Below are 25,688 nucleotides of genomic sequence, written 5' to 3'. Positions count from 1 at the left end.
TTGACTAGTAATGAGATGAATTCAGGTATGCTCGACATCAACTCATTTATTCGCATGTGCAGAATTATGTTATTTTTGGGATAGTGACAAAGACTTTGGGAAGAGGCTTACATCACTAAGCCTTGTTTCCTCTCCCAAGATGCATGTTTTTTTTTCTAGAGATAACTTATATCAGATTGCTTAAACTGCAACCTAGATCCACATTATTCTTGTTGGCGTACATCATATGTTCATTTTCCATTAGGGGAATTTTCAGGTCTAAAATGGGCCTGCTAAGAAAAATGTACAACCAAAGTTAACTTTATAAGAACCAATAGGATTCAAGATGATGATGTCAACCATGGGGGATGATTCACCATTTTTGGATTAAAAAAGTAAAAAGATTAAAAAGTAATAAAATAATAAAACTCTTTTTTCAACTCATATTTTCAACTTATCTCCCTAAGGTTTTACTCAAATTTTGAGTGGGAGTACTCACTGGATGAAAAATTCAATTCCTCATCCAACGAGTGCCCATGTTGCATACTTTCAATGGACCCTACTACACAAAAAATGAGAAATACATGAAAAGACATGATTGCAGTCACATTTTTCATGTATTTCTCATTTTTCATGTAGCGGGATCCATCAAAAGTATGCAACATGGGTACTCCTTGGATGAGGAATTAAATTTTGCATCCAACGAGTACTCCCACTCGAAATTTGAGTAAAACCTTAGGGAGATAAGTTGAAAAAAATAGTTTTTTTCATTTTTCCCTCTAAAATTTGATGATGTAATGTAATCTTATTTTATCATTTCCACTATTATTTTATAATTTCCTTAGGATACCCATTTTATACCTCAAAAATCCCCTAATGCTATACAAATCCATAGTGTCTTGTTATTATTTATATACTGAGCATGAGAATGCCTGACTCAAGGCATGATTTATATCTGACATATATATGTTGTTCGCAAGCTTCCTTCCATTCTAAAACTTTGATTACTCTCTCTCCCCAACGTTTTTATAAATTATTTCATCCATTTCATTATTCTTTGACCTCACACTTTAAGGGGCATATGTTATCCATGAAAATACCTCCTCATCAGCTCAAAGGAGATTACTATGCTTTTGATTGAAATACGCCCCTTTACAACCCCTTTTTCTAGCCTATTTAAGACTATAACACCAGTTATGTACCATGAGGACAACTTTATCCTATTCTATAATACTATGTCTCTTCATCTAACACTCGTTACGTCACAAGGAAAAAAGCTTAAGTTAACTCACTTTGAAACTCTTGTTCTCTTAAGGAAACTCTTAAAAGGTGGAATCTATTTTTCGTTTCCTAATCTATATATTTTTCATAAACAAACAAAACACTTAGAAGTGGGTAAAATAATTAACACATGAGGAAATTTTTTCCCAAACAAATAAAGTGGATAAAATAATTTAAGCATGAGGAAACATCATCCACCCCAAAGCTTTTGCCCAAATTGCATTGGAGAGAAACTGATAGTCTTCATAGCCTCCAGTTTTCCTATAAAATGAGAGCTTGGCAATTGAAAAAGGGATCAAAGTTCATTGTAATGTTATGCTATTAAGATCAGTTAGAATAAAGAATTACTGAGAAAGTGAGGAAAGGGATGGGTGAATCAATAATTAGTGAGGCTTTTAAATTTTAAAATCAATTCTTATTTTCACTTTCAATTTTGGCAATTACTCATGTGAGCATTCTCAACACAATACATAGGCAACAATGTAAATCATTCACATGGACACACTAACCATTAGATTTGGTAGCATACATATATTGACACAAGAATTTTACATGGAAACCCAAAGGGAGAAAACCACCAATTTGTTTGTTATTATGATATAATTTAATATCTTACTTAATTACATCAATTTTTTTGTGAGAACCCACTCATAGGAGGCCAAGTTTAGCCCAAGAGGGGGAGTATGTGGTGTCCCTTCTTGTTGAGATAGCTTAGTGGACACCTGGAGAGGGTTATTTTGATGCAGTGATATAAAGAATATGAATGTCAGACTTATGCATATGTTTGTATACTATAGACTTGGATAGGGTCACATGGTTGCTACTTGCTTATGATAAAAACTAATTTTGGTTAAATGCATATTATCAATGTTTTCTCTTTTGGTATCCTAGTTTAGACATACGTGTATGACATGGATGGTAATCCATGTTATGAAACTAGCTCACAAAAAGATAGATAAGATAGATCAATACCTTAGAATTCAGCCTCTTCAAGGGGGAAACCTCCTTTACATACACAAATGAACAATTCTTAGATGATACAAATGATAAGACCTCCTTTCTATATATAGGAGTCTAAGGGGTCATAATATAATCAGAGCCGACTTAACAATAATAATGTAAGGGCACAATAATTACAATAGTGGGCTTCTATGGGGCACAATAATAACAATATGGGGACTACATGGGCACAACAATATAATAAGGGGGTTGTACTAATAACAATAAGGGGTTACACTAGTAGTATAGGGAGCTAACATGCCCCTCTCGTTCGAAAAGTGTTTTCCTCAATGCTTGAGTAGTTCTTGATGCTTCTGTCTAAAATTCTTGTCCTCCAATGTGGAATCTTCAGCGAGTAAGTTCTTCCACTTGATGAGATACTCTGAAATTGATCCATTTCGTAGTTGTCGGGTTCTTGTCTCTGTGACTTCTCCAGGCTCCAATATGATCTTTCCTTCCTCTTCAAGTTCTGGCAATATTTTTGAACTAGGATCTTCTGCAACTTTTGAATGAGTGGACACACTTCTTCGTCCTTCTTCCATTCATCCCTTGCTTCGTTTATCCAATCTGGTTGGATAATAGAAATAGCACAAAACAATGCTTCCACATCCTCATCCTTTCTTGGGAGTGCATCTGCAACAACATTTTTCTTCCCTTTTTTTTAGATTATTTCAAAGTCATAACCCAACATATTTGTGACCCATTTTTTCTGTTCTTCTAAAGATAATATTTGTTCTAAAAAGTATTTAAGACTATCATGATCCGTTTTTACCTTGAAGTTTCTTCCCATTAAGTAAGGTCGCCATTTCTTAAGTGCATGTAGTATTGCCAACATTTCCTTCTCATAAATAGATTTCTTGAGATGTAGCCGTAAAAATACCCAATCATCTACATCAAAACTTCTTTCAATGTGATGTTGATCTGCCTGTTGTTTCATTCGATTCTGCACCAAAGTGGCGTTATCCTCTAAAAGTTGGAGAACTTGTTGTTGATACTCGATGAGATCTTTCACTGCTTGAATCTTTTTCTTCTTGATATGTCCTTCTATCTTGAGAGTTTGAGTCCTAATTTCTTCCAATGCATTACAATATATGGTTGGATTCATTTCTTTATGCTCGATGTGATCTTTCACTTATTGAACATTTTTCTTCTTGATATGTCCTTCTATCTTGATAGTTTGAGGAGTGATAATTCTGGCCAATGCATTACTAGATATGCTCGGATTCATTTCTTCTTTCTCGATGTGATCTTTCACTTCTTGAACCTTTTTCTTCTTGATATTTCCTTCTATCTTGTGAGTTTAAGGAGTGGTAATTCTTGCCAATCCTTTAAAAGGTATGGTCGGATTCATTTCTTCTTTCTCTGGGGTTGGTTCCTTGTGTATATCCTCTTCTTTTGATGTTTTTTCATCCTTTTCCTCCTCCTCTTCATAATCTATGTAAAATAATTTCTCCTCAGCACACTTATGACCTTTAGTGTATTTTCTATGACAATTTTAACAAAGCCCTTTTTCTCTTTTTTCTTCCAATTGTCATCATGTAAACCTTGTAGGTTGTGGAAAGCTAGGAGAAAAACCACTTCCATAGTTATAGTCGTGAGGAGTGGGATTCCTTGTTTCCATAATTTCGCTTTCAATTTTTCTTGCCAACCTGCATGCCTTCTCTAATGAATTAGGTTCCCAAAGATGAACCTCATGTTGAATGTTATCCTTTAAATTTCCTAAGAAGACATCAATCCTTTGCTTCTCTGGAATATAATTTACCCTTATATTCAATTTTTGAAAGTGCTCAATGTGCTCTGCCATTGAACCCTTTTGTTTGAGATTTATCAATTGGCTAAAGAAGGTGTTACCCTTTGTATCCTCATAATGTTCTATCATTTCTTCCTTGAAAATTGACCAAGTGACAAGTGCTTTATGAGAAAAAAGCCCTTTATACCATAAAAATTGATTTGGTTCTAAATATAAAGATGCAATATGTAACTTTTATAACAGTTTAACCTCATGTAGATCAAAATATTTCTCCATCTGTAGTATCCAATTTACTGGATCCTTGCCATCAAACTTCCTCATATCACCTTTTTTTTATTTTAGGAGCTTGATCTTAAAACAACTGTAACTCAATAATTTCATATCTCCAGGTTCTGAAATTGCATCTTGTAGTATCCCTCTGAGTCCTATTTCTAACCCTGCAAGTCTGATCAGAATTTGATTCTCCAAGAAAGAGTCATTCCCAATCTCCTAAGATGACCTGAATATATAATGTTTCAGTAGAGCGAACTTGTACGACATGCCACGTGTCACTCTTGCGACCTTTAGATCTGAAAAATATACACAGAAAACTACAGTTTGTCCTCTTTCCGTAAATTCTTATGAAATTTCCATTTGTTGCTCAGAGAGAAAGTTATGATGACTTTCCCAAGGTCACCCATTTAGAATGTAATTCAGGGGTCTGCAACAACCCTAACAACCACAGATTATATCTCCGAAGATATAGCAAGAAAAGATCTGAGATTTGGACCCGCACTTCACCAAGATTTTGGCTCAAATGCGTTTTAATTTCAGAGTTTGAACCTTTGTAGAAACAATAGTATCGCGAAAATTCCATGATGACCTATTTGAGATGAAATTCTGGAGCTTGAAAAAACCCTAACTTCCTCAAATCATATCTCCAAAAATATAGCGAGACAAGATCTAAAATTTGGACCCGAGGTTCAGACCACTCTCTTCTCAAATGGGTTTTTTTTTAGCTTCTGAAACTTCATAGCGAAAACATTATAGCAAAAATGCCACGATGACCTATTTGGAGCAGTGAAACCCTAGAATCCAAAGCTCTAATACCAAATGTTATGAAAGCAGCTCACAAAAAGATAGAAAAGATAGATCAACACCTTAGAATTTAGCCTCTTTGAGGGGGAAACCTCCTTTACATTACACAAATGAACAATTCTTGGATGATACAAATGACAAGACCTCCTTTCTATATATAGGAGTCTAAGGGGTCATAATATAATCAGAGCCCACATAACAATAATAATGTGAGGGTGTGATCATACCAGCATTAATGCACCAGATCCCATCAGAACTCCGCAGTTAAGCACGCTTGGGCTAGAGTAGTACTGGAATGGGTGACCTCCCGGGAAGTCCTAGTGTTGCACCCTCCCCTCTTTAAGTCCTTCCATTGTGGTCCAGTGATAAGACGTAGGTTTAGCTCCGGGCAGGTCGTGGGTTCAAACAGCCGAATCTCCAAAAATTATCCCCAAGGGTTAGCTCAATTGGTCAAGTCGGGGCCTCGCCAATGGTAGGTCACAAGGTCGAAACCTAAAATCTCTTGGGGTCCGGTTAGTCAATAGGCCGAGGGGTGTGACCCCCTTCGAGTGGGGTCCACCCTAGCGTTGTTCGATCCTGGACGTAGCAGACCCACTGACCATGGGTATCCGTGAACCAGTAGTGAAAAAAAAAAAAACAATAATAATGTGAGGGCACAATAATTAAAATAGTGGGCTTCTATGGGGCACAATAATAACAACACGGGAACTACATGGTCACAACAATATAATAAGGGGGTTATACTAATAACATTAAGGGGTTACACTAGTAGTATAGGGACCTAACAATCCATGATTGAGACACATGGATCCATAGATGATCATGGTTATGTGGAACATATGGTTAATTATGATTTATGGATGATACATGATTTATACGATTACATATGCTTAATCTTGTACTAAGAAGGATGTTGCATGGGGAAATGATTATTTCCAAACAAGGATGATCAAATTAAAAATGATTGTGGAAGTCATGATACATGATTTGTATGATTATATGTGCTTAGTCTTGTACTAAGTAGGATGTGGCAAGGGACCTGTTTATTTGAAAAAAAGGATGCTAAAAATATAAATGAATGTGGAAGTCATGATACATGATTTATATGATTATATATGCGTAATATTGTACTGAGAAATATGTGGCAAGGGATGTGGCTATTAGCAAACAAGGATGTTCAAATTATAAATGATTGTGGAAGTCATTTCTTCAAAACCAAAATGACTGCAGAAGTCATGCACAATTCTTGGTCTTAGAACTAGACCTTACCAACGAACCATCAGATGGGTATGACCTCATAATCAATACCTTAAGGTGAAGCATGAAGTTTTAAAGCAGAGTAGATGAGAAGCCATGGAAATTAGGGTGCAGAGTCCTAAATCCATGAAATATAAATATGTGGAGTCTTGGATCTATAATAAAATTTTAGGGCGCAGAGTCCTGAATATTTAAAATGGTCAAGGTGTCGAATCTTGGATCTTTGGAGTATATTAGGGCGTGGAGTCCTCAATCTACTAAGGCATGAAGATGTGTGTGATAGGGATGTTGGAAACTTTTGATCACTACGGAGAGGGGGAGGGGAGGAGGTGAATCAGTAGTGTGATCTATATATGATTTTTATCAATTTAAACTTCAATCACTGAATCACACATATGTTAACCAACAACTAATAAACATCATAGCATGTGCATCACATAAGCATAACTGAAAATCATAAGCAACTACAAAATAATAAACATTCCCAACAAAACAATCACACATGGGACACAAGATTTCTGGTAGAAACCCTTCCGGGAGAAAAACCACCCTTGTTGTTGTTGCTATGCTCTGAATTTCTATTATGTCAAGAAATTTGTCTTTTACATAGCTATATGACTCTGATCATCCTGGAGACTCAACCTCATACACAATAGGCCAACACAAATCAACTAGGAGACTCAATTCTACTAATAAGCTTGGAGTACTTTGTTCTCACATGGATCTACAGACTACCATCCACTAAAGGCCACCACAATCAACGATCCTCACCCAACTCCAATTGGAATATCCAAATTTGATTGGATGGATAAATTGTTCCTTTCGTTGAAGCTTCGAAATCACTGCTCCTCTCTCATGATGTCTCTGCTCCTCAAACACTATGTGGAACTCATTTAATCTATTTTCAAACTGGATCCAAAATGTTATGCTCAACATGAATTAAGCTTTATAACCATGCTCTTAGGAGTAAGACGATAAATCATAAACAAAAATACCACCAATAACGTGCTCTCAATACAAGCAAAATGTTGGGTAGCAGAGGGCCCACGTAACAGTTTTGGGGCTCAAATCCCACAATTTTGGGAAAGGTACGGTAAGGACTCTGTGAAGTGCACGGAGCGGGAATTGTAAATGAGTCAAGTCAAAGGGTTGTCCGCCCAAAAATAATGTAAAATAATAGGAAGTGAGTCAGCCCGCCCATGGTCTGCGAACCATGTAAATGTATAAATAGAGCAAGGCTCTAGGGTTAGGAGTCAGTTTTTGATTTGTACTTTTGGATTTGGAATGTAATGGGTTTTTGAAGAAATAAGTCTTGAAGTGTTTGTAAGTCCGAGTCGAGGGTGTTGGTGGTTAGATAGAGGCTCTGCAGCTGTGTGCGCAGAGGCCTAGTAGAGTCCACAGTTGTGTGCGTGGACCCCTGCAGCTGAGTGCGTAGGGCGGATCTGAATGTATTGGCGAAAGAGTTGAATAAAGATAAGTTGGTTCTGAAAATATTGTGTTGAATCTGAAATATTGTGGATTTGGTTATTTTATGGTTGATATATCTATTTTATCTATGTGCTTATGCTTATGTTATGAGTTTATGCAAATCTATAACTTTTCTAGGTGCGTGTTGGGACTCAGAAATGTCATATTTTTATCCACGTTTTCCTTCACTATTCCTTACATTTCATCATCCCATTAACCATTCATCATATCATTTTCATAAATACTTTATTGACTTTTGTAATATAAGTGAATTTATGATTAAATATTAGAAAATATACATATTTATATATATATATATATATCAAGAATATGTGAGTTTTGTGATGTGTAGGAAATATGTGAAGAATTAATTCTAAGAGACTTCTCAAATATCTCCTCCACCATATTAAGGAGATAATTATTCAAGTCTATTCCTAAGGAGAAGATCATGGAGGATTTGGTTGGCATATCTTATCCAAGATATGCGAGAGATGTGTGAAGGATTCAAAGGGATCATATTTTGTAATAATGGGAAAGTAGTTGAGAGTGCTTGAGAGAATATTGGATATGTAATTATGAGATGGTTATCTTCTTCATGTATATAAGAGAGTGCTCTCTCTTCATTTTGGAGAATAGAGATTAGCTTTAAGAGATAGTTTTGTAATTAGGAGAAGGGGATTCTTAGCTTTGATTCATATTCTTTTATTGTTACACTTTCATGATTTGTTATTTGGTTCTTGTAATATAATTTAAGATATCTTCATTGTTGTGAGCTCACATATGTTGTTTTTCATTCAAATTCTTCACATGTTGTATTGCTTTTCCCTTATGCAATTTTTTGCTTTTATAGTTAATGTTTCAATGCCTTCCTAGATTAATTTGATTTTAGTAATTTAGATTAGATTAGATTGGATTAGTTCCACTTCGGTCCTGCATATATAGTGCATGTGCCTCGTAAGCCTACAAACCTCGGTTTGACAAATTAAATAGTTGGGCAAATACTACAATAGAATTAAACGACAATATTTTCACCCAACAGTGCGTGAATGATCCGGATTTAAGCAGGAACGCAATAGATTACAGAGATAACCATAAATACAGAGATGCAGCGGAAATAATACTTCATTTCATTAATGGAGAATACTGAAATATGCTTACAAATAGAAATAACCCAGCTAGGGCGATGGTAGCTTATCTCTGAGAAGAGATGTGTCAGCTACATGCCTCTGAACTGTTTCGAACTGTCTTTACAATGAGGCTCGAAGGCCTATTTATTATTGAGAAACAATGGAAAACCCTTCACATTCCAAAACCTAACCCTAGAAGATGAAACGCCAAATTGTGGGCCCCGTTTTGGGGTGAGTTGGATAGCCAACTTCCCGGGGTCGCGAATTGGTCGTCTTATCTCCGTTTGACGTGCATGATAGCCCGTTGGAAAGATCTCTCCGAGGACTACGACGGAAAAGACGATTTTTATTAGAAAAATCGCTGGCGGTGGATTTCCCAAAAAACGTCGTTTAGGGCCTCAAAACGGCTCCAGAAGTTTAGGACCCGAAAAACTGCTAAAAATAGTAAACTGCACTATAATTAAGGAAAGTGAAAAACTGAAAGAGACAGTTGTGGGGGTCCAAATGGGATAGGTGGGTGGCCACCAACATCCACCTGGATCATTCCTCCCCCCTTAGGAAGCAATGGTCCCCATTACGTTGAGTTCCTCCCTGAGATGAGGAAGCTTCTGCTGAGCTGGGTCTCTGGTGAGTTGTTCTGCAATCTCTGATGTGTCCAGAAATGGTGGGGAGCATGGTCGGCGACGGTCCACATTGAACACTCGGTGCAAGCGAAGGGATGGAGGAATGTTGTGTTTCAAAGCATTGTTTCCCGTAGCCTTGTTACTGGTGTAAGGACCATGTCGAAGTGGTCTGAGTTTCTGATGGGTTCTGGTAAGGTGCTCCCTCTGCAAATGTAACCAAACTTTGTCGCCCACCTGAAACTTGTGTGGTACCCCTCCGGGTAAGGAGAAGTTGTTCTTGTGTTCTGTCACAACTGTATCCCTCTGTTGCTGCTGCTGTGTGGAGGAACCCTTCGCGGGGATCATGGATGTAGCAATGATCTTCCCCTTACTTTGGGAGCGAACCAAACAGAAAATAAATTTCTTAGTCTATGAGATGAGCTTGCTGCCTTTCTTAGCAGTGATCAAATAGGTGGCGGTAGGTGGGGCTACCTCCGGTATCCTGTATAATGAACTATCCAAAGAAATGATGACAGCGCGAGGCCTTGACTCATACACAGCATGTCGCCTCCACAAGTATGGCTGGCCTAATAGTACATCACAAACATCCAGAGGTGTAACATCACACAATACCTCATCTGTGAAGGGCTTGATGCTGTAGGGAAGGCGGCACTGCTGGCGAACTTTGAGATCTCGTCCTTCGTGAAGCCAACCGATGTTGTACGGCTGCAGGTGTGGTGTAGTTGGTAGGCCCAACCGCTTCACGAACTCTGCTGAAATGAGGTTATTTTGGCTGCCACTGTCGACAATGAATTGCAGCGGCGAACCCTTCACCCACATCTGTGAGTGGAAAAGATGTTCCCCCTCCTCTGGATCTTCTGGCACATTTTTCTGGATCTTGGCAGTAGCAACAGTGGTGCTAGGATCCGCATCAATGATCTGCTTCCCTTTGTCATTCCCCTTGTCGGGTTCTGACTCGGAGTCAGAACCTGCATCTGATTCGGAAGCCTTCAACTCGGCCACCAGCGACTGCTTGGTCCGACACTCACTTGTGTTATGAGTGGGACTCTTGTGGAACTCACACCACTTTCCTGTGTCCTTCTTCGGCTTTGTGGTGTTGTTTTTCTTGCGGCTTCGATGGGTTGTCTTGGGTCACCCTGCCTTGGCTTTGTCCTTTGGGCCTTGGATTTGCAGATCCAAAGTCTCGCTTCTTCTATTTGAACTTTTGCTCGATTTTGACAGCGTATCGGTATGCTGTGCCGAGTGAGGAGATGTTGAAGAACTCCATCTCTTCCTGGATGTATCTGTGTAGGCAGCCGCGGTATTTGAGTACCAGATGCAGCTCAGAATCTTTGATACCCAATTGCGTGCGAAGGATATGAAAAATGTTTGTGAACTCCGGCACATCTTGGTCTCGTCCCTGCCGCAGTGTGGTCCATTTGATGTATTTGTCCTCATAGCTTTTGACAGGGTAGTACTGCTCCTTGATGGCATCCCGGAAGTCATTCCAAGTGGGGGCGGCTGAAAACAGTGAGCCTGTACTTTCATCCTTCTACTCGCAGTATGTTTCCCACCAGTCCTTGACGTGGGGGGCTGCTTTGAGAAGAGCGAAAATAATCTTTTCCCGACTTGAAAATTCATGAACAGAAAAATACCCATCTAGCAGATTTAACCATTTATCTACGGCATCTGCGTCTATTTGACCCTCGAAGATGGGGATTTCAAAATTAACTTGTACCTTAAACGGTGTGGCGTTTCCAGAGTAGCTGTTGGAAGCCGATGCGTCGCCTCTGGGTAGCTGCTGAAGGATCTGCGCAAAGCTATCCATCATCGCATTCCTTTGCCGCTCGAGGGCTTCTTCGAGTAAGATTCTGATAGGATCTCCTGCCCCCTCGTCTTTCTTCTCATCTGCCATGGGAGGTCGTCGAGATTTACGAGGCTGGTCTTGCAAAGGTTCGACCAATTCAAGCCCTAACTCCTTATATCCCGACCTCGTTGGGGACATGCAAAGAAAAACAAAGAAAAAGCAGACCGCTCTGATACCACTGATCCGGATTTAAGCAGGAACGCAATAGATTACAGAGATAACCATAAATACAGAGATGCAATAACCATAAAAACAGAGATGCAGCGGAAATAATACTTCATTTCATTAATGGAGAATACTGAAATATGCTTACAAATAGAAATAACCCAGCTAGGGCGATGGTAGCTTACATTTGAGAAGAGATGTGTCGGCTACATGCCTCTGAACTGTTTCGAACTGTCTTTACAATGAGGCTCGAAGGCCTATTTATTATTGAGAAACGATGGAAAACCCTTCACATTCCAAAACCTAACCCTAGAAGATGAAACGCCAAATTGTGGGCCCCGTTTTGGGGTGAGTTGGACAGCCAACTTCCCGGGGTCGCGAATTGGTCGTCTTATCTCCGTTTGACGCACATGATAGCCCGTTGGAAAGATCTCTCCGAGGACTACAACGAAAAAGATGATTTTTATTAGAAAAATCATTGGCGGTGGATTTCCCAAAAAAAGTCGTTTAGGGCCTCAAAACGGCTCCGGAAGTTTAGGACCCGAAAAACTGCTAAAAATAGTAAACTGCACTATAATTAAGGAAAGTGAAAAACTGAAAGAGACAGTTGTGGGGGTCCAAATGGGAAAGGTGGGTGGCCACCAACATCCACCTGGATCAGTGAACTGGTTATCTCTATTAAACGTTTGCTTAAAGACTACAAAAAGTAGATCTGATCTACAGCAGCTCATTAATAATAAGTATTAAGGAATTGCCTTGCTCTAGATCTACGTGGAAGCAGAGTAGCACGAGGCCATATAACGGCGCATGACTCCTCCAGACCATATCACGACATACCAAGGGTGTGGAAACCTAGTTCCAACACCCTCCCCTGCTACCTCAGGTGAGACCTCAGTTTACGCTCCACGGGCTGTTGCCGAAAGGGTCGGTAGCTACAGGATTTGTTTGGCTAAATAATTCTTCCGAACTTGGGTCAGGTGCCTATAAGCCAACAAATGGTTCCGTTGCCGGGACCGGGATCTGCCTAAGGGATGTCTAATGTCGGAACACTAGAATCCTATAAAGAAAGAGCTTGAAGATTGGTTGGATCAGAAGCTTCATGAGTTCGTGGTTCAGGAAAACAGAAACCCACGGATATCGGAGGAAGGGTGGTTGGATCGTTACATATACATAGATATCCATGAGATCTTCTTCGCGACATTCCCAATAGAGTTGTATGAGTGGATCGCGAGGTTAGTTGACAGCGTGGGAAGGTGCAGACTAGATCAACCTATTGTGTGGACTCTAGAATTGGTGCGCAGGCTAGAAGCATCCAAAGATAAAATCGCACGCGCAGTAGATCACTGGTTGGATCGAGTAATAGGAGGGTTTATTACTGAGTTCGTGATAGACACAACTGTGAGTTATAGTGAAGCAGAAAGGCGCTTTCTCCAAGGACTGCAGGGTAAGTATATCAAATCATTGAATACTTGGATTAAGATGCTTTTGTGTGAGAAACAGATTATGCGCATTTATAGAGTTCTGGCATAACGTGGAGTGAAAGAGGCTACCAAGGAACCGAAGGATTAGAGAACAGTCCGCTGATTTCTATTTCACGGGAAAGTGAGGAGGAGCTCGTGAGGTTCTCTCCAAGAAGTGCAGTCTGGTTGATTAAGCAACGCTTTCCACTGATACCACCTCCGTCTATGCCATCACCTACTTCACCAACGTCAAATCCATCTTCACAAACTCCACCTCCGCCACCACCGAAGGTTGGGATGGCGAGCACAGTCAAATTTCCGGTATTTAAGGGTGCAGGAAATGAGGAACCAGGTCAGTTCTGGTTTGTGGTAAGGGTTGTATGGGAAGCCCAAGGCATAACGGATGATAACATCAAAAAGGCTACCCTGGTTAGCGTGCTGCAAGACCGCGCGTTGACATGGTATATAAAGTACTCAAGCGATCATCTGAATGCAGGAATAACGATGATCCAGGACGCCTTGAACAAAGAATTTGGTCGGCCAAAATTAGAGACACAGTCGGTCATTGGGTTCAAAGAGATCGTGATGTTACCAGGTGAAACCCCATGGGATCTGGATCAGAGATTAAAGAGCACAATCCGCGAGGCTAACATGACATTGATGGATGCGCAGCACTGCGCGTGGTTTGTGGCATCTTTGACACCACATCTAAGGACGGTGCTATCACAGCAAAAGATCTCAACCCAAGCTGAAGCATTAGAGACCACGATGAGATTGCACGAAACCCCAATACAGGATCCAGGGTTGGGAGTTCAGCAAATCCACGTGCAAATACAAAACCTATGCTTAGAGATGCGAAGTTTGAAACAAGGACAGGCGCCTCGGTCAGAAGTGCGCGAAGAAGTATGGTGTATCAAATGTAAGGGCCAGGGCCATGATAAGGAACATTGTCCGGTCTTTGCGAACTATGTGGCAGCGAGGGGACCAATACCATTGCGACCAGAGGTACAAGTAGGGCCAAGCACGGTGCCCGCACTCTGGTGCGCGATATGTCAGGTGGGAGGAAATCATGCCACAGACAACTGTCATCTATTACAGAACCTGAGACAACCCCCCCCTAGTAGTTATTTTGCAACTTTTGTAGGATGATGGGCCATGATGAAAGAAACTGTCGAAGTTACGAGATGTTGATGGATCGAACACCTGCTTATAGGATGTAGATGGAGGCGTGCAGGCAGGATCCTATTGCAGCAATAGTGCGGGGCAGATTCCAAGGACGCGGATGGGGGCGAGGGGGAATGGGACCCGGACGCGGACGAGGACAATTAATCTGCTATAATTGTGGAGGACCGGGGCACTACGTGCGTGATTGCACGAACCCGACCAGAACCTATTTCCCGTACTGTTACCAATTCAACCACAAAGCAGTCGATTTCCCCACGCTAATTGCTCAGATGTGGGAAAAAGGGGTGCTTCCGACTACTCCCACTCAGAACGTCCAAATGATGAAGGCTGAACCGTGCGCGGGAGACCCTAACGTGAATATGATGCTCAGAAGTGGTGCAACTACGGGAGAAGATAAAGGGAAGCAACCAGAGAAGGATGCATGGGTTCGCAAGGCTCCCACAAAACAACCAAAATTTTATTTGGAGCGAATGAAGGAAACATTTATGGAGTCCAAGAAGAACTTCGCGGAAGCTTCCGCTTCAGGTAGCAAGGATCAAACAGAGTCAGAGAGGGATACTTCTATGCTAAATACCTTCTTAGGGACATGCATGAAGCTACTATAGGATACCAAAGCGGTGAAAGGATTACAAGAGTTAATAACTAGATGCATAGAATCGGACGAACCCCAAATGGTCTGAAAGTTGGGGAAAGCATGCATTGCAAACTGGGAAAGAAATGCGGTTGACTGCCCAGATTGGGGACTATGAGATGGACCAGGTTGTCCTGGACTTGGGGTCAGATGCAAATGTCCTACCTAAACAAACTTGGGAGTGCATGGGTGGCCCACACTAAAATGGTCCCCTATCTAGCTACGGATGGCGAACCAACAGAAGATCTTGCCTATGGGAAGACTGCAAGGAGTTGCAGTAGACATCGACGATGTAAGCACACTAACTGATTTTGAGGTCACAGAAATTGTGGATGACAGTAACCCATATCCTACATTATTAGGTACATTCTTAGGGATAGACTGGGCAATGGATATGAATGGAGTCATCAACCTAAAGAAACAAAAAATGATATTCCAAAAAAAATCTCTCTACGTAGTGGTTCTACTGGACCAAGCCGAAGGAGCACGTTATACCGAGCCAGTACGCAACAAGGATAGCAACAACAAACTGGATTGTATTTACCAGATCACCGCACAAGATCAGGACCGAGTGAATCTGACAGGGGACAGACGAATCTCATGGGACCGTGATAGTTCTTGCACATCGGACTCAGATGAAGAGATTAAGCAGTGGCAGAACCGATTGCATGAGGTAACGACACTAAATTGTAATATGATGGTTAGATCGCTACGCCATGTAATAATGGAAGCAAGGGAGCGGCCAACTGATGAGGATGCCATGAAGGCAGAGGCACCAGTCGACCAACGTGAAATGACGAATCTGAGACAAAGCCCGCAGGATGCCCCCGCAGAGACACCATGTGCGAAAATTGTCCACGAATGGAGTACATGCCCAAAGATTTAGCGAAAGTGGCACGGATGTCCGAAGTAGGTACGCGCAAGGGTTAGAGGACAATCCAGTTCACCAGCGGTCCATGACAAAGTCAGGAGGGGAATAGGGGGAAGTTCGCTCAGCGTTCGCTCGAGAAAATGACCCACTGGGAAGTTGCAGATACCATGGGTTCGATGGGCCTATAATAGAAGGGAGGCACAGATGAGAGTGTCAATAATTAAACAGGTGGGAGCCCAGAATAATCGGGGTAGCAGCAGGCCTCGCGAAATCAAACAACTATGGGCACGGCTAGGAAAGAAAAGCATGCTAGTCAGGGAAGGAATTAGCAAGATGAAAGGTAGTGACGCCCATGGAGGCCACGCGAATCTGCACATAAGGGAACCAGGCCCAGTCGGGTATCCTGCAGAATGAGAACGTGTCGTGGCCCTGCTATCATGGCTGCACTGACACCTATGGAAGGATACACCCCACATAATGACGCATGTGGAGATAACGGCTACAAAGACACTCGGAAGGTGCTCATATCCAGGGCTAGCAGGAAAGCTCTGAACTCGCATCAGGCATGCGCCCACCTGACTAGCTGTAGGAAGCATAGTCTCAGTGCCCCAAGTAGTTCAAAGAAGGCACGGGACTATAAATGAGTCTACGGGAGGCCAGCGTGGCAAAAAGGTTCTATACAAAGTCATTCGGTCCACAAGATCGCAACTGCACCCGAGGGACAGTGCTACCGCGTGGAAAGTTCGAGAGGTGACCATTAACACCACTATTCCTGACAAGAAAGTCAAGTTACGTAAGGGAGGAGTGGGGAGCGGGCCATTAAGAAGAAAGTTCAGAGCTAGATACGAAAAGATCTGGCGCCTAGATGTTGTTAATAAACTAGAATTGGAGGGAAGGGATCCATTCAAATTTACATGTTCATCTAACAACCTCTAGATGGCACTTGGATATTTGAGATTGGAACCACTAACGACCAGCAAACACTCGGCTACCAGGTATTCGATGAGTACCATGGCGAGAATCTAAGCACGGTTCATGGAAGAGCTATACTCAACCCAGGAGGAGCTAGATGAAGCTGCCATGGTCCCCGAAGTCCCAAAATCCCCACACACACTGCAGCCTCAGAAAAATAAGCAGCCGATGGGGCTAGTCAGGATATCGCCAAGGTTCAATAAGCTATCAGACACTGAAAAGGGCAAAGCAATCACCACCGAACCTAAAGAGGACGACGAAGATTTTCAAGCTTTGATCGATCAGATTGATGCACAAGATGAGGATGAAGAGGATGCTTTCCAAATCCCTTCACGAGCCCCATATATCTCCCCATGGACCAGCACAGCCAAGATACCGAAAGACGTGGACGCTGCAAAGAATACGCTCCAGACCCTACTTCTTCCAGATGAGATAAGGTTTGATGGGCTGCTGCTGGGCTGAGTACCGAGCATCAAGTTCAAAGATTGGGACCTTGCAAATAGTGACAAGTTCCCCGAATTTTCCGAAGAAAAATTACTGCTGCCGAAGTGGGTGGTTACTAGGTGTGGAGAAGGTGGGATTACTTAATCTAAGGTGGATACCTCACTATCACCGCACGGCCATCACCATCTTTGTTATCCAGTAGTTACTATGTCTGGTACATGATGGGTATCTCTGGTTGGAGGAGTTGATTCCTATCACAGCTGATTTAGTACATCGGATTACCCACTTGCCGGTAAAAGGGAATGACCCCACAAACATAGCTAGAACAAGTAGCGATGTGGGTCGCGCCGAAACAATGAAGGCTAAATATAAGATGGAGAAGCGGAAGCAGGGGTATGCAATAGCAAGCATCAAAGACAGAGGGGTGCAAATCGCCACCCAGTTACTAGCCAATAAACTAATGAGGAAATGTCGTGCAAATGAGGTGGCAGCTCTTGTCATTGTGCTTTTGGAATAGTGCGCAGCAGGGGTTCAGTTTAACTCGGCACAGTTATTATGCGATGAATTTTTGACAAACTGTCAGGAAGCACAGGACAAAGGTAAGACATTTTATTATGCATGTTTGCTACTATCAATCCTTCATGTTGCAGGAGAACCGCCGCAGGGTAGCTAGTTTCCCAACATTGAAGACAACCTACCGGAAGTAGTGTGGTATACTTCGCTCTGAGCTATGAAGGACGCAACGAGGATTTCTGACATCAAGGTTTTTTGGACCTTCATGGAGGGGACTATCCGGACATGGATCGCTCGCGGGCCACGGATGTCTCCTACCATCTACAACAATTTGTACAGCATGGCCGAGTTCAAAGCGGACATGCACAACTTATATATCCGGGCGTGGAAGGATCCAAAGCGAGTAAGGGTCATGCTTCTGTTTATTGCAACAAATGATGCTGTTTACGAGGTATTGGCAACATGGCCCCCAGAGTGGCACGCCCCAGACAAGGCTGTACTAGAAAGAATGGTAGTGCAGCAGCAAAAAAAGGAACTCTAGCAGCGACTCACTCACTTGGCAGAAAAGACCCATCAAGGACAACACGCAGCTTCGCAAAAGGAGGAAACCAAGTACGTGATTGCCGAAGAAACCATGAAAAATTAGGAAATGGCCTCGAAACGGGACATGCAATAGGAAAAGGAGATACAGGAATGCATGGACCATCTTACTGAATCAACCCCAGTCAAGCGACCGCGCAGCAAGGAATCACCCCACACATGCAAAAAGTCAAAAACAACAAAAGCTTTGGAGAAAGAGTTTATTGACAGTAGCAAACCGATGAGTAATGTCCCTATCGATGCATTGACAGAACTAATCACAGAGCAGAAAACTGTGTTGGGGGAGATCTAAGCGCAGTTGCAGGCATTACAGGTGCGACCCCCGGGCGAGGTAATCCTAAAATTAATAGAGGACACAGTTGCAACTGACCAGATGGTGCACACCAATACAATGAACACCTTGGCGTTGCCAGCAGGTGCTGTCTTAGCAGAAGTAGAGGGGGATGTGCGACGTTTGGGGTTGAATCTCGCCGCTCTTCCCAGAGAAACCTTATACCAACTACAGGATGGGGTAACCATTGAGCTTCGTGAACAAGAAGGCCACGCCCTCCAAACATTGATGGAGCGCCAGGCAAATCTGGAGCAGGTCAATCTCCAACAAGATGACTTGATCTCACATAACCAAGAAGTGGAACAGGCTGTGATGACCACTTGCAACAGGGTACCAGAGTTAGCTATCCCAGCCGAACTTCCAACCACGACCAAGATTCATCGCGTGGCCACAGGATTCTGTACAACCCAAGAGGAGGTCGAGAAGGCTCAATGGGAATTAAATGTACAAATTGCAGAGCTAAGACTGAAGGCGCACCCGACCACACTACCGAAAATTTAGGAGCAGCGCTGTGATGAAACTCAAGTAGGACTGGAAATGATAAAGTGCGTTGTCTGAGATTACTCTGGACTGTTAGATCAATCCCTCCTTACGCTCACCTCCCTCCAAGAAGACCCAACCATACAGCAAGTAGAAACCGAAGTGCGTGAGTTGCAGCAGGCCTATGACATAGTCCGAGGGACTGCGCAAATAGTCACTATCATGCAACGGTTGGCTAAAATGAAGGAGGCCCAGCCTGCCAAAGCACAAGTTGACACCGCGCGGCAAAAGGAGGCAGTGCTTAAGGAACGCATCCAGCCTTGGCTTGATGAAGCATTGGCGGTCTCCACAGCCATCGAAGGAAAATTAGTACACATGCAGGCAGTATGTGATTCCAAACAGGCCACTGCAAGTGATACAGATGCATCACCGGCTCGCGAAGAACAAGTACAGAAGATAGCAATAGAGTTTGTTGCAAGCACAAGCGACGCGTAGAAATGTTGACTGACCTATGTGCGAACATTACCGCACCAGTTGAGTGACTTGGGACGAGTCACGATGATTTTGTTGGGGGATTGTTGGGTAGAAGAGGGCTCGCATAACAGTTTTGGGGCTCAAAGCCTGCAATTTTGGAAAAGGTATGGTAAGGACTCCATGAAGCGCGTGGAGCACGAATTGTAAATGAGTCAAGTCAAAGGGTTGTTTGCCCAAAAATAATGTAAAATAATAGTAAGTGATTTGGCCCACCCATGGTCCACGAACCATATAAATGTATAAATAGAGCAAGGCTCTAGGGTTACAAGTCAGTTTTTGATGTGTACTTTTGGATCTGGAATGTAATGGGTTTTTGAAGAAAGAAGTCTTGAAGTGTCTGTAAGTCTGAGTCGAGGGTGTTGGTGGTTAGATAGAAGCTCTGTAGCTATGTGCGTAGAGGCCTAGTAGAGTCCACAGCTATGTGCGTGGACCCCTGCAACTGAGTGCGCAGGGCGGATCTGGATGTATTGGTGAAAGAGTTGAATAAAGATAAGTTGGTTCTGAAAATACTGTGTTGAATCTGAAATATTGTGGATCTGGTTATTTTATGGTTGATATATCTATTTGATCTGTGTGCTTATACTTATTTTATGATTTTATGCAAATCTATAACTTTTCTGGGTGTGCGAACTGGTTATCTCTATTAAATATTTGCTTGAAGACCGCAAAAAGTAGATCTGATCTATAGCAGCTCATTAATAATAAGTATTAAGGAATTGCCTTCCTTTGGATCTACGTGGAAGCAGAGTAGTGGGAGGCCATAGAACGATGTGTGACTCCTCCAGACCACATCACGACATCCCAAGGGTAGGGAAACCTGGTTCCAGCACCCTCCCCTGCTACCTCGGGTGAGACCTTAGTCCGTGCTCCGCGAGCTATTGCCGAAAGGGTCGGTAGCTGTGAGATTTGTTTGGCTAAATAATTCTTCCAAACCTGGGTCAGGCCCCTATAAGCCAACACAAAATAATGGCTCATATTCATGCATCAAAGCTAACTATCTAGTAGCATAATCTTTAATCCAATCTTCCAAACAAAAACTCTGCTACAACAAACATAAGTCTGATCCAAATATTGATGCACTACTTCAGAATTATACTGCAATACTTCCATTGCCCTCACACACTAAATAATCTAAGATCCTAAAAAAATCTGAAGCATTCTTCCACCACGTAGCATTCTCTTACACACTCTCATACTCAATCAACCAATGTTCAGCTCCAAAATGATGTATATAAAATGTGTTGGGTGAAATTAATCTTGTGGCTAGGATCAAGAGTGCGCAAACTTGACAAAATAAAGCCACTAACATCACTACTTGTGCACTAAATGCATTCACACCCTTTGGAGGACTTAGTCAACCATTTCCAACCTTTACCAATTCATCTAGAAGCCTCTGGGAATTTCCATGCTAATTTCCTTCTGGTTTGCATGAGGAATGCAGAAAATTTCTCATGAAAATTCTTAGTCGCATGCATAACATAGAAAAAACTTGACTAGAACCTTCATTCACACCCATAGGCCTGTTTTCCAGTGACTGGAGCCTTTCAGTCACTTCCATAGGCTTGCCTCTGTGTGACTGGGGCTAAGGATGAAGAAAAACACCAAGCCTTTAGCTCAGAACCTCTCCGACCTATTTGATGCCCTTCTTTAGCTCCTATAAATGCCTCCAAACCTTTTTCAAGTCCAATAACACCTCTACAAGGGCATCAAATAGGTCTCCCAAGTGTCCTAAGTCCTCCACTCTCCTTGTCACGTGCACAAGCTGAAACACATCTGAACACACTCTATAGCACCTCTGCAACATCGCCATAAAATCACACATTTTTGCAACAAGTCATAAGCATACTACCAAGCTCATCAACATGAAACACATTTCCATCACATGTGGCAATGCCTCCAACTCTTGTAGAAACACCTCCAATACCTATCGCAAAAACTCAATTTATAGCAGTGGTAACAAGTCAACAACATAAGCCAACAAGCCAACACAAACTGCAACCAATACAACCTGAAAAACATACTACAAGTTTGACATAAATGTGAACATACACAAGTTGCAACTACAAAAACCATAATGCCAACAAGGGATGTGGAATCCCTATTCTCTGGAAGAAAAAGTACCACCCATGGACAACTCAGGGATGAATTTCCTTAATAAAATCTCATTTCTATCAATTTTGGAGTGACTTTCCAAAAACATAAAGTCATATATAGCATCTCAAGTATGAATTTCCAAAAATATTAAATCACCTTGCCTCAACTGGTAATCAAGTATAGTCGAAGGAAAATCACTTAACTTATCAATAATTAATCCTAATAGTTCAATCTTGACTTAATCATCAATATTATTATTATTATTATTATTATTATTATTGTTTGTTATGAGACTATTATATTATTATTAAAAGGAATTACAAGTCACCTTCATCACCTAAATCACTTCACACCTCTCTCCTTGATGACTCTCATGGCTCTAAATGGAATATGCTACCTTTTCTCAAGGCATGTATATTACTCCTCCTTTATGACAAGAAATTGTTGCTGCCCCTATATATGTGTTTCATGTCTTCTCACTTGGGAGGAAAAAGAGGTGCATTGCAATACCAAGAGTTGGAGAGACTTTAAGAGGATTGTGATAGGGTTAGACTTGGAGAGTAGCCAAATGCTATTGAAATGAATCTAAAATTCCTAAACTAAATTACTAAGTAGCTATGCCTGGTGGAGTTGACAATGAGTTCTATTGAGAGGAAGCCAAACTTATCTTCCTTAGTTTTCCTTGTATATCTCTCTATTTCTATATTTTGATATTGTTGTAGGTTTTAACCCCGTACAGAAATTACCTGCATATGAATTCTAAAACACAGAAAGTAAACAATGCGACAGCATAAAACATAAAACACATATACACAGAGATTTTCCCCTGGATACCAGATTGATTTTTCATTATGTTCCTTTCAATGTTAAAATACATATTTATACATGTCGAAGCATCCAATACCATGGACTGAAAACCATCGCGTCCAAAACCATGGACCTAAAACCATCGCGTCCAAAACCATGGACCGAAAACCATCGCATCCAAAACCATGTGCTAAAACCATGCACAAAACCATAGGTAGGTCCACCCAACCTAATATAGGGTCTAAAAGAAAAAAACCCTGGGGCGTTGCCCCAGATCTCGTAGAGGGGGGCTACCAGCCCCCCTCAAGCTCGCTGTGACCCCCTTGCTGCACAATCAACACAACAAAGGGGGCGCTATGCCCCCACCCCCCCCCCCCCCCTCTAACCCCCCAGTTAACAAAATAGGCTAGTCGTGGAAAGAATATAACACAACCCAACATTCTCCTACTTGTTGTTTTCTTTCCAATAGGGACCACATGAGAGCTTAGTCATTTATCCAGCCCTACAACACCCATTGTTTCTCTACACCAAGAGAACTTCTTAGAGCTCACAAATTTTGTCAATGCATCTGTAGTATTCTTCAAAGTGTCCACCTTTACCAGCAACACATTTTTGTCTTTTATGATATCCCTCACAAAGTGATACTGAACATCAATGTGCTTTGTCTTTGAATGATAAGCAGGGTTCTTTTCCAAGAAAATCGCACTTTGGCTGACACATTCTATCCTTATAGCTCCCTTTGCTAACCCCATACTTGAACATAATCTTTGCAACCAAACTGCTTCCTTGCTTGCATGAGTGGCTACCATGTATTCTGCCTCTGTAGTTGATAGTACCACTACAGATTGTTTCTTACTCATCCAACTGACTGCACCTCCAAATAGGTTAAACACATACCCACTTGTAGATCTTCTCTGATCCAGATCTCCAGCCTAGTCTGCATCAAAAAAGCCATCAATAACCAACACTCTGTCCAATCCTGGTCTTCCTTGGTAGCACAAGCCATAATCACTAGTGCCACGCGAATACCTGAAAACCCACTTCACTATTGTCCAGTGCTCCTTCCCTGGTTTTGACATAAACCTTCTCAATACTCCCACTGCATGTGCAATTTCTTGTCTAGTATAGACCATCGCATACATCAGGCTACTGACTGCACTTGCATATGGAACACGGGACATGTTCTCTTCCTCTTCTTGTGTCTTGGGACAGTGTTCAGCAAATAAATTTACACCTATAGGAATAGGAACCTTCGTCGGTTTACTATCCTACATATTAAACCTCTGCAATATTGTCTCGACATACTTCCTCTAGTTTAACTAGAGCTTCCTCTTTACTCGATCTCTTTTAATTTCCATGCCAAAAGTATAGTTTGCAGCACCAAGATATTTCATGTCGAATTTGGAGGACAATTGGGTCTTCAAATCCTAGATAATTTCTTTGTCTTTTTCAACCAACAACATATCATCCACATACAAGACCATATAAATAACACAGTCACCAATTAATTTAAAATACACACAATGATCTGCTTTGCTTCTTGTGAAGCCAAGTCCCCGTGTAAATGTATCAAATTTCTGATACCACATCCTTGGTGACTGTTTTAACCCATACAGATACTTCTTTAACTTTCATACCAGTTCTTTCTTGCCCTTCACTACAAAGCCTTCAGGTTGCTTCATGTAGATCTCCTATTCCAGATCCTTGTGAAGAAATGTTGTCTTCACATCCATCTGTTCTATCTCAAAATCAAAAGTAGCAGCAACAGATAAAAGTAATCTAATAGAAGCTACCTTGGCAACAGGAGAAAAAATATCACCAAAATCAATTCCCGACACCTGGGAATAACCTTTTTCTACCAACCGAACTTTGTATTTCTCCACCTTTCCTTCTACATTTGTCTTCTTCTTGAACACCCATTTTCTACCAATGGGTTTCCTTCCAGCTGGCAACTCCACCAGATCCCATGCCTCATTTTTGTGCAAAGATTCCATTTCATCAACCATGGCCTCTTTCCAAAGTTTTCCATCCTCTGAATCTACTACTTCCTTCACATTTCTGGGATCATCATCAGTAATAGATAAAGAAAACTTTGAATGGAAAGCAGATGGACTATACCTTTCCGGCTGCCTTCTTTCTTGAACTGATCTTCTCACACCCGAAGTTTGTGGCTCTTCATCTTGTGATTCCTCCTCGGTTGTAGAGTCTGATTCTTCCTCCTTAAGATAAAACTCTATCTTCTCAGGTTCCTTTGGTTGGATTTCATGTTTAATAACATCTTTCACCTCTCTGAACACCACATCTCAGCTATACACAACCTTCCTTGTTACTGGGTTCCAAAGCTTATAACCCTTTAAACCATCCTTAAACCCAATAAAGATGCACTTTTGAGATTTACTATCCAACTTGGTTCTTTTCTCCTTTGGAACTTGTACATATGCATCACATCCAAATACCCTCAGATGTGAAAGAGAGGGTTTCTTACCAGTCCATACCTCTTGTGGAGTCTTATCCTCCAACGTTGATGAAGGTGATCTGTTGACCAGGTAACATGTTTTCTCCACCACTTCTGCCTAGATTCTTGTCCTAACTCGGCACCACTAAGCATGCTTCTTTCCCTTTCTATCAACGTCTTGTTCATTATTTCTGCAACTCCATTTTGCTCAGGTGTGTATGGAGTATTCTTCTGCCATGCTATACCACACTTCTTATAGAATTCTTCAAATTCCTTACTACAAAACTCTCCACCGTTATTTGTCCTCAGCACCTTTACCTTCTTCACTTTCTAGTTTTCCACCAGAGCCTTAAATTCTTTAAACCTGTCAAAGACTTCAAATTTCTTCTTAAGGAAATATATCCATATATTCCTTTAGAAGTCATTTATAAATGATACATAGTACACAGACTTACCCAGTGATGGAACCTTCACAGGTCCAAACACATCACTGTGCACAAGCTCTAATATCTGTTTCGCCCTCTTACCACTAGAGGGGAAACTCACCCGATTATGCTGCCCATATACACAATTTTCACAGAAATCAAAATCCAAAGAGCTATTACTCATACCTTCTACCATACCTTTACCATGAAGTATTCGAATGCCCTTCTCTCCAATATGTCCAAGCCTTTGATGCCACAGCATGGTCTTCTCTCCAGAGACCACTAGATTTTATGCTCCACTTTCAGGAACCATAG

At 41.6% G+C, this 25,688-nt stretch overlaps 1 non-coding gene across 1 annotated transcript; it reads left to right on the top strand.

The window, feature by feature from the left end:
- The first annotated feature begins 5,299 nt into the window (after positions 1 to 5,299).
- Positions 5,300 to 5,418, top strand: LOC149163155 (5S ribosomal RNA). Its single transcript, XR_016262079.1, has one exon. It is a non-coding gene; the product is annotated as a 5S ribosomal RNA (ribosomal RNA).
- The last annotated feature ends 20,270 nt before the right edge of the window (positions 5,419 to 25,688 follow it).

The sequence above is a fragment of the Pinus tabuliformis genome, chromosome 5_2 (assembly GCF_031772625.1).
Source record: "Pinus tabuliformis cultivar Carrire ecotype Pingquan chromosome 5_2, CPIR1, whole genome shotgun sequence".
Classification (NCBI taxonomy): Eukaryota; Viridiplantae; Streptophyta; class Pinopsida; order Pinales; family Pinaceae; genus Pinus; species Pinus tabuliformis.
This window is presented reverse-complemented; position numbering and strand designations above follow the sequence as displayed.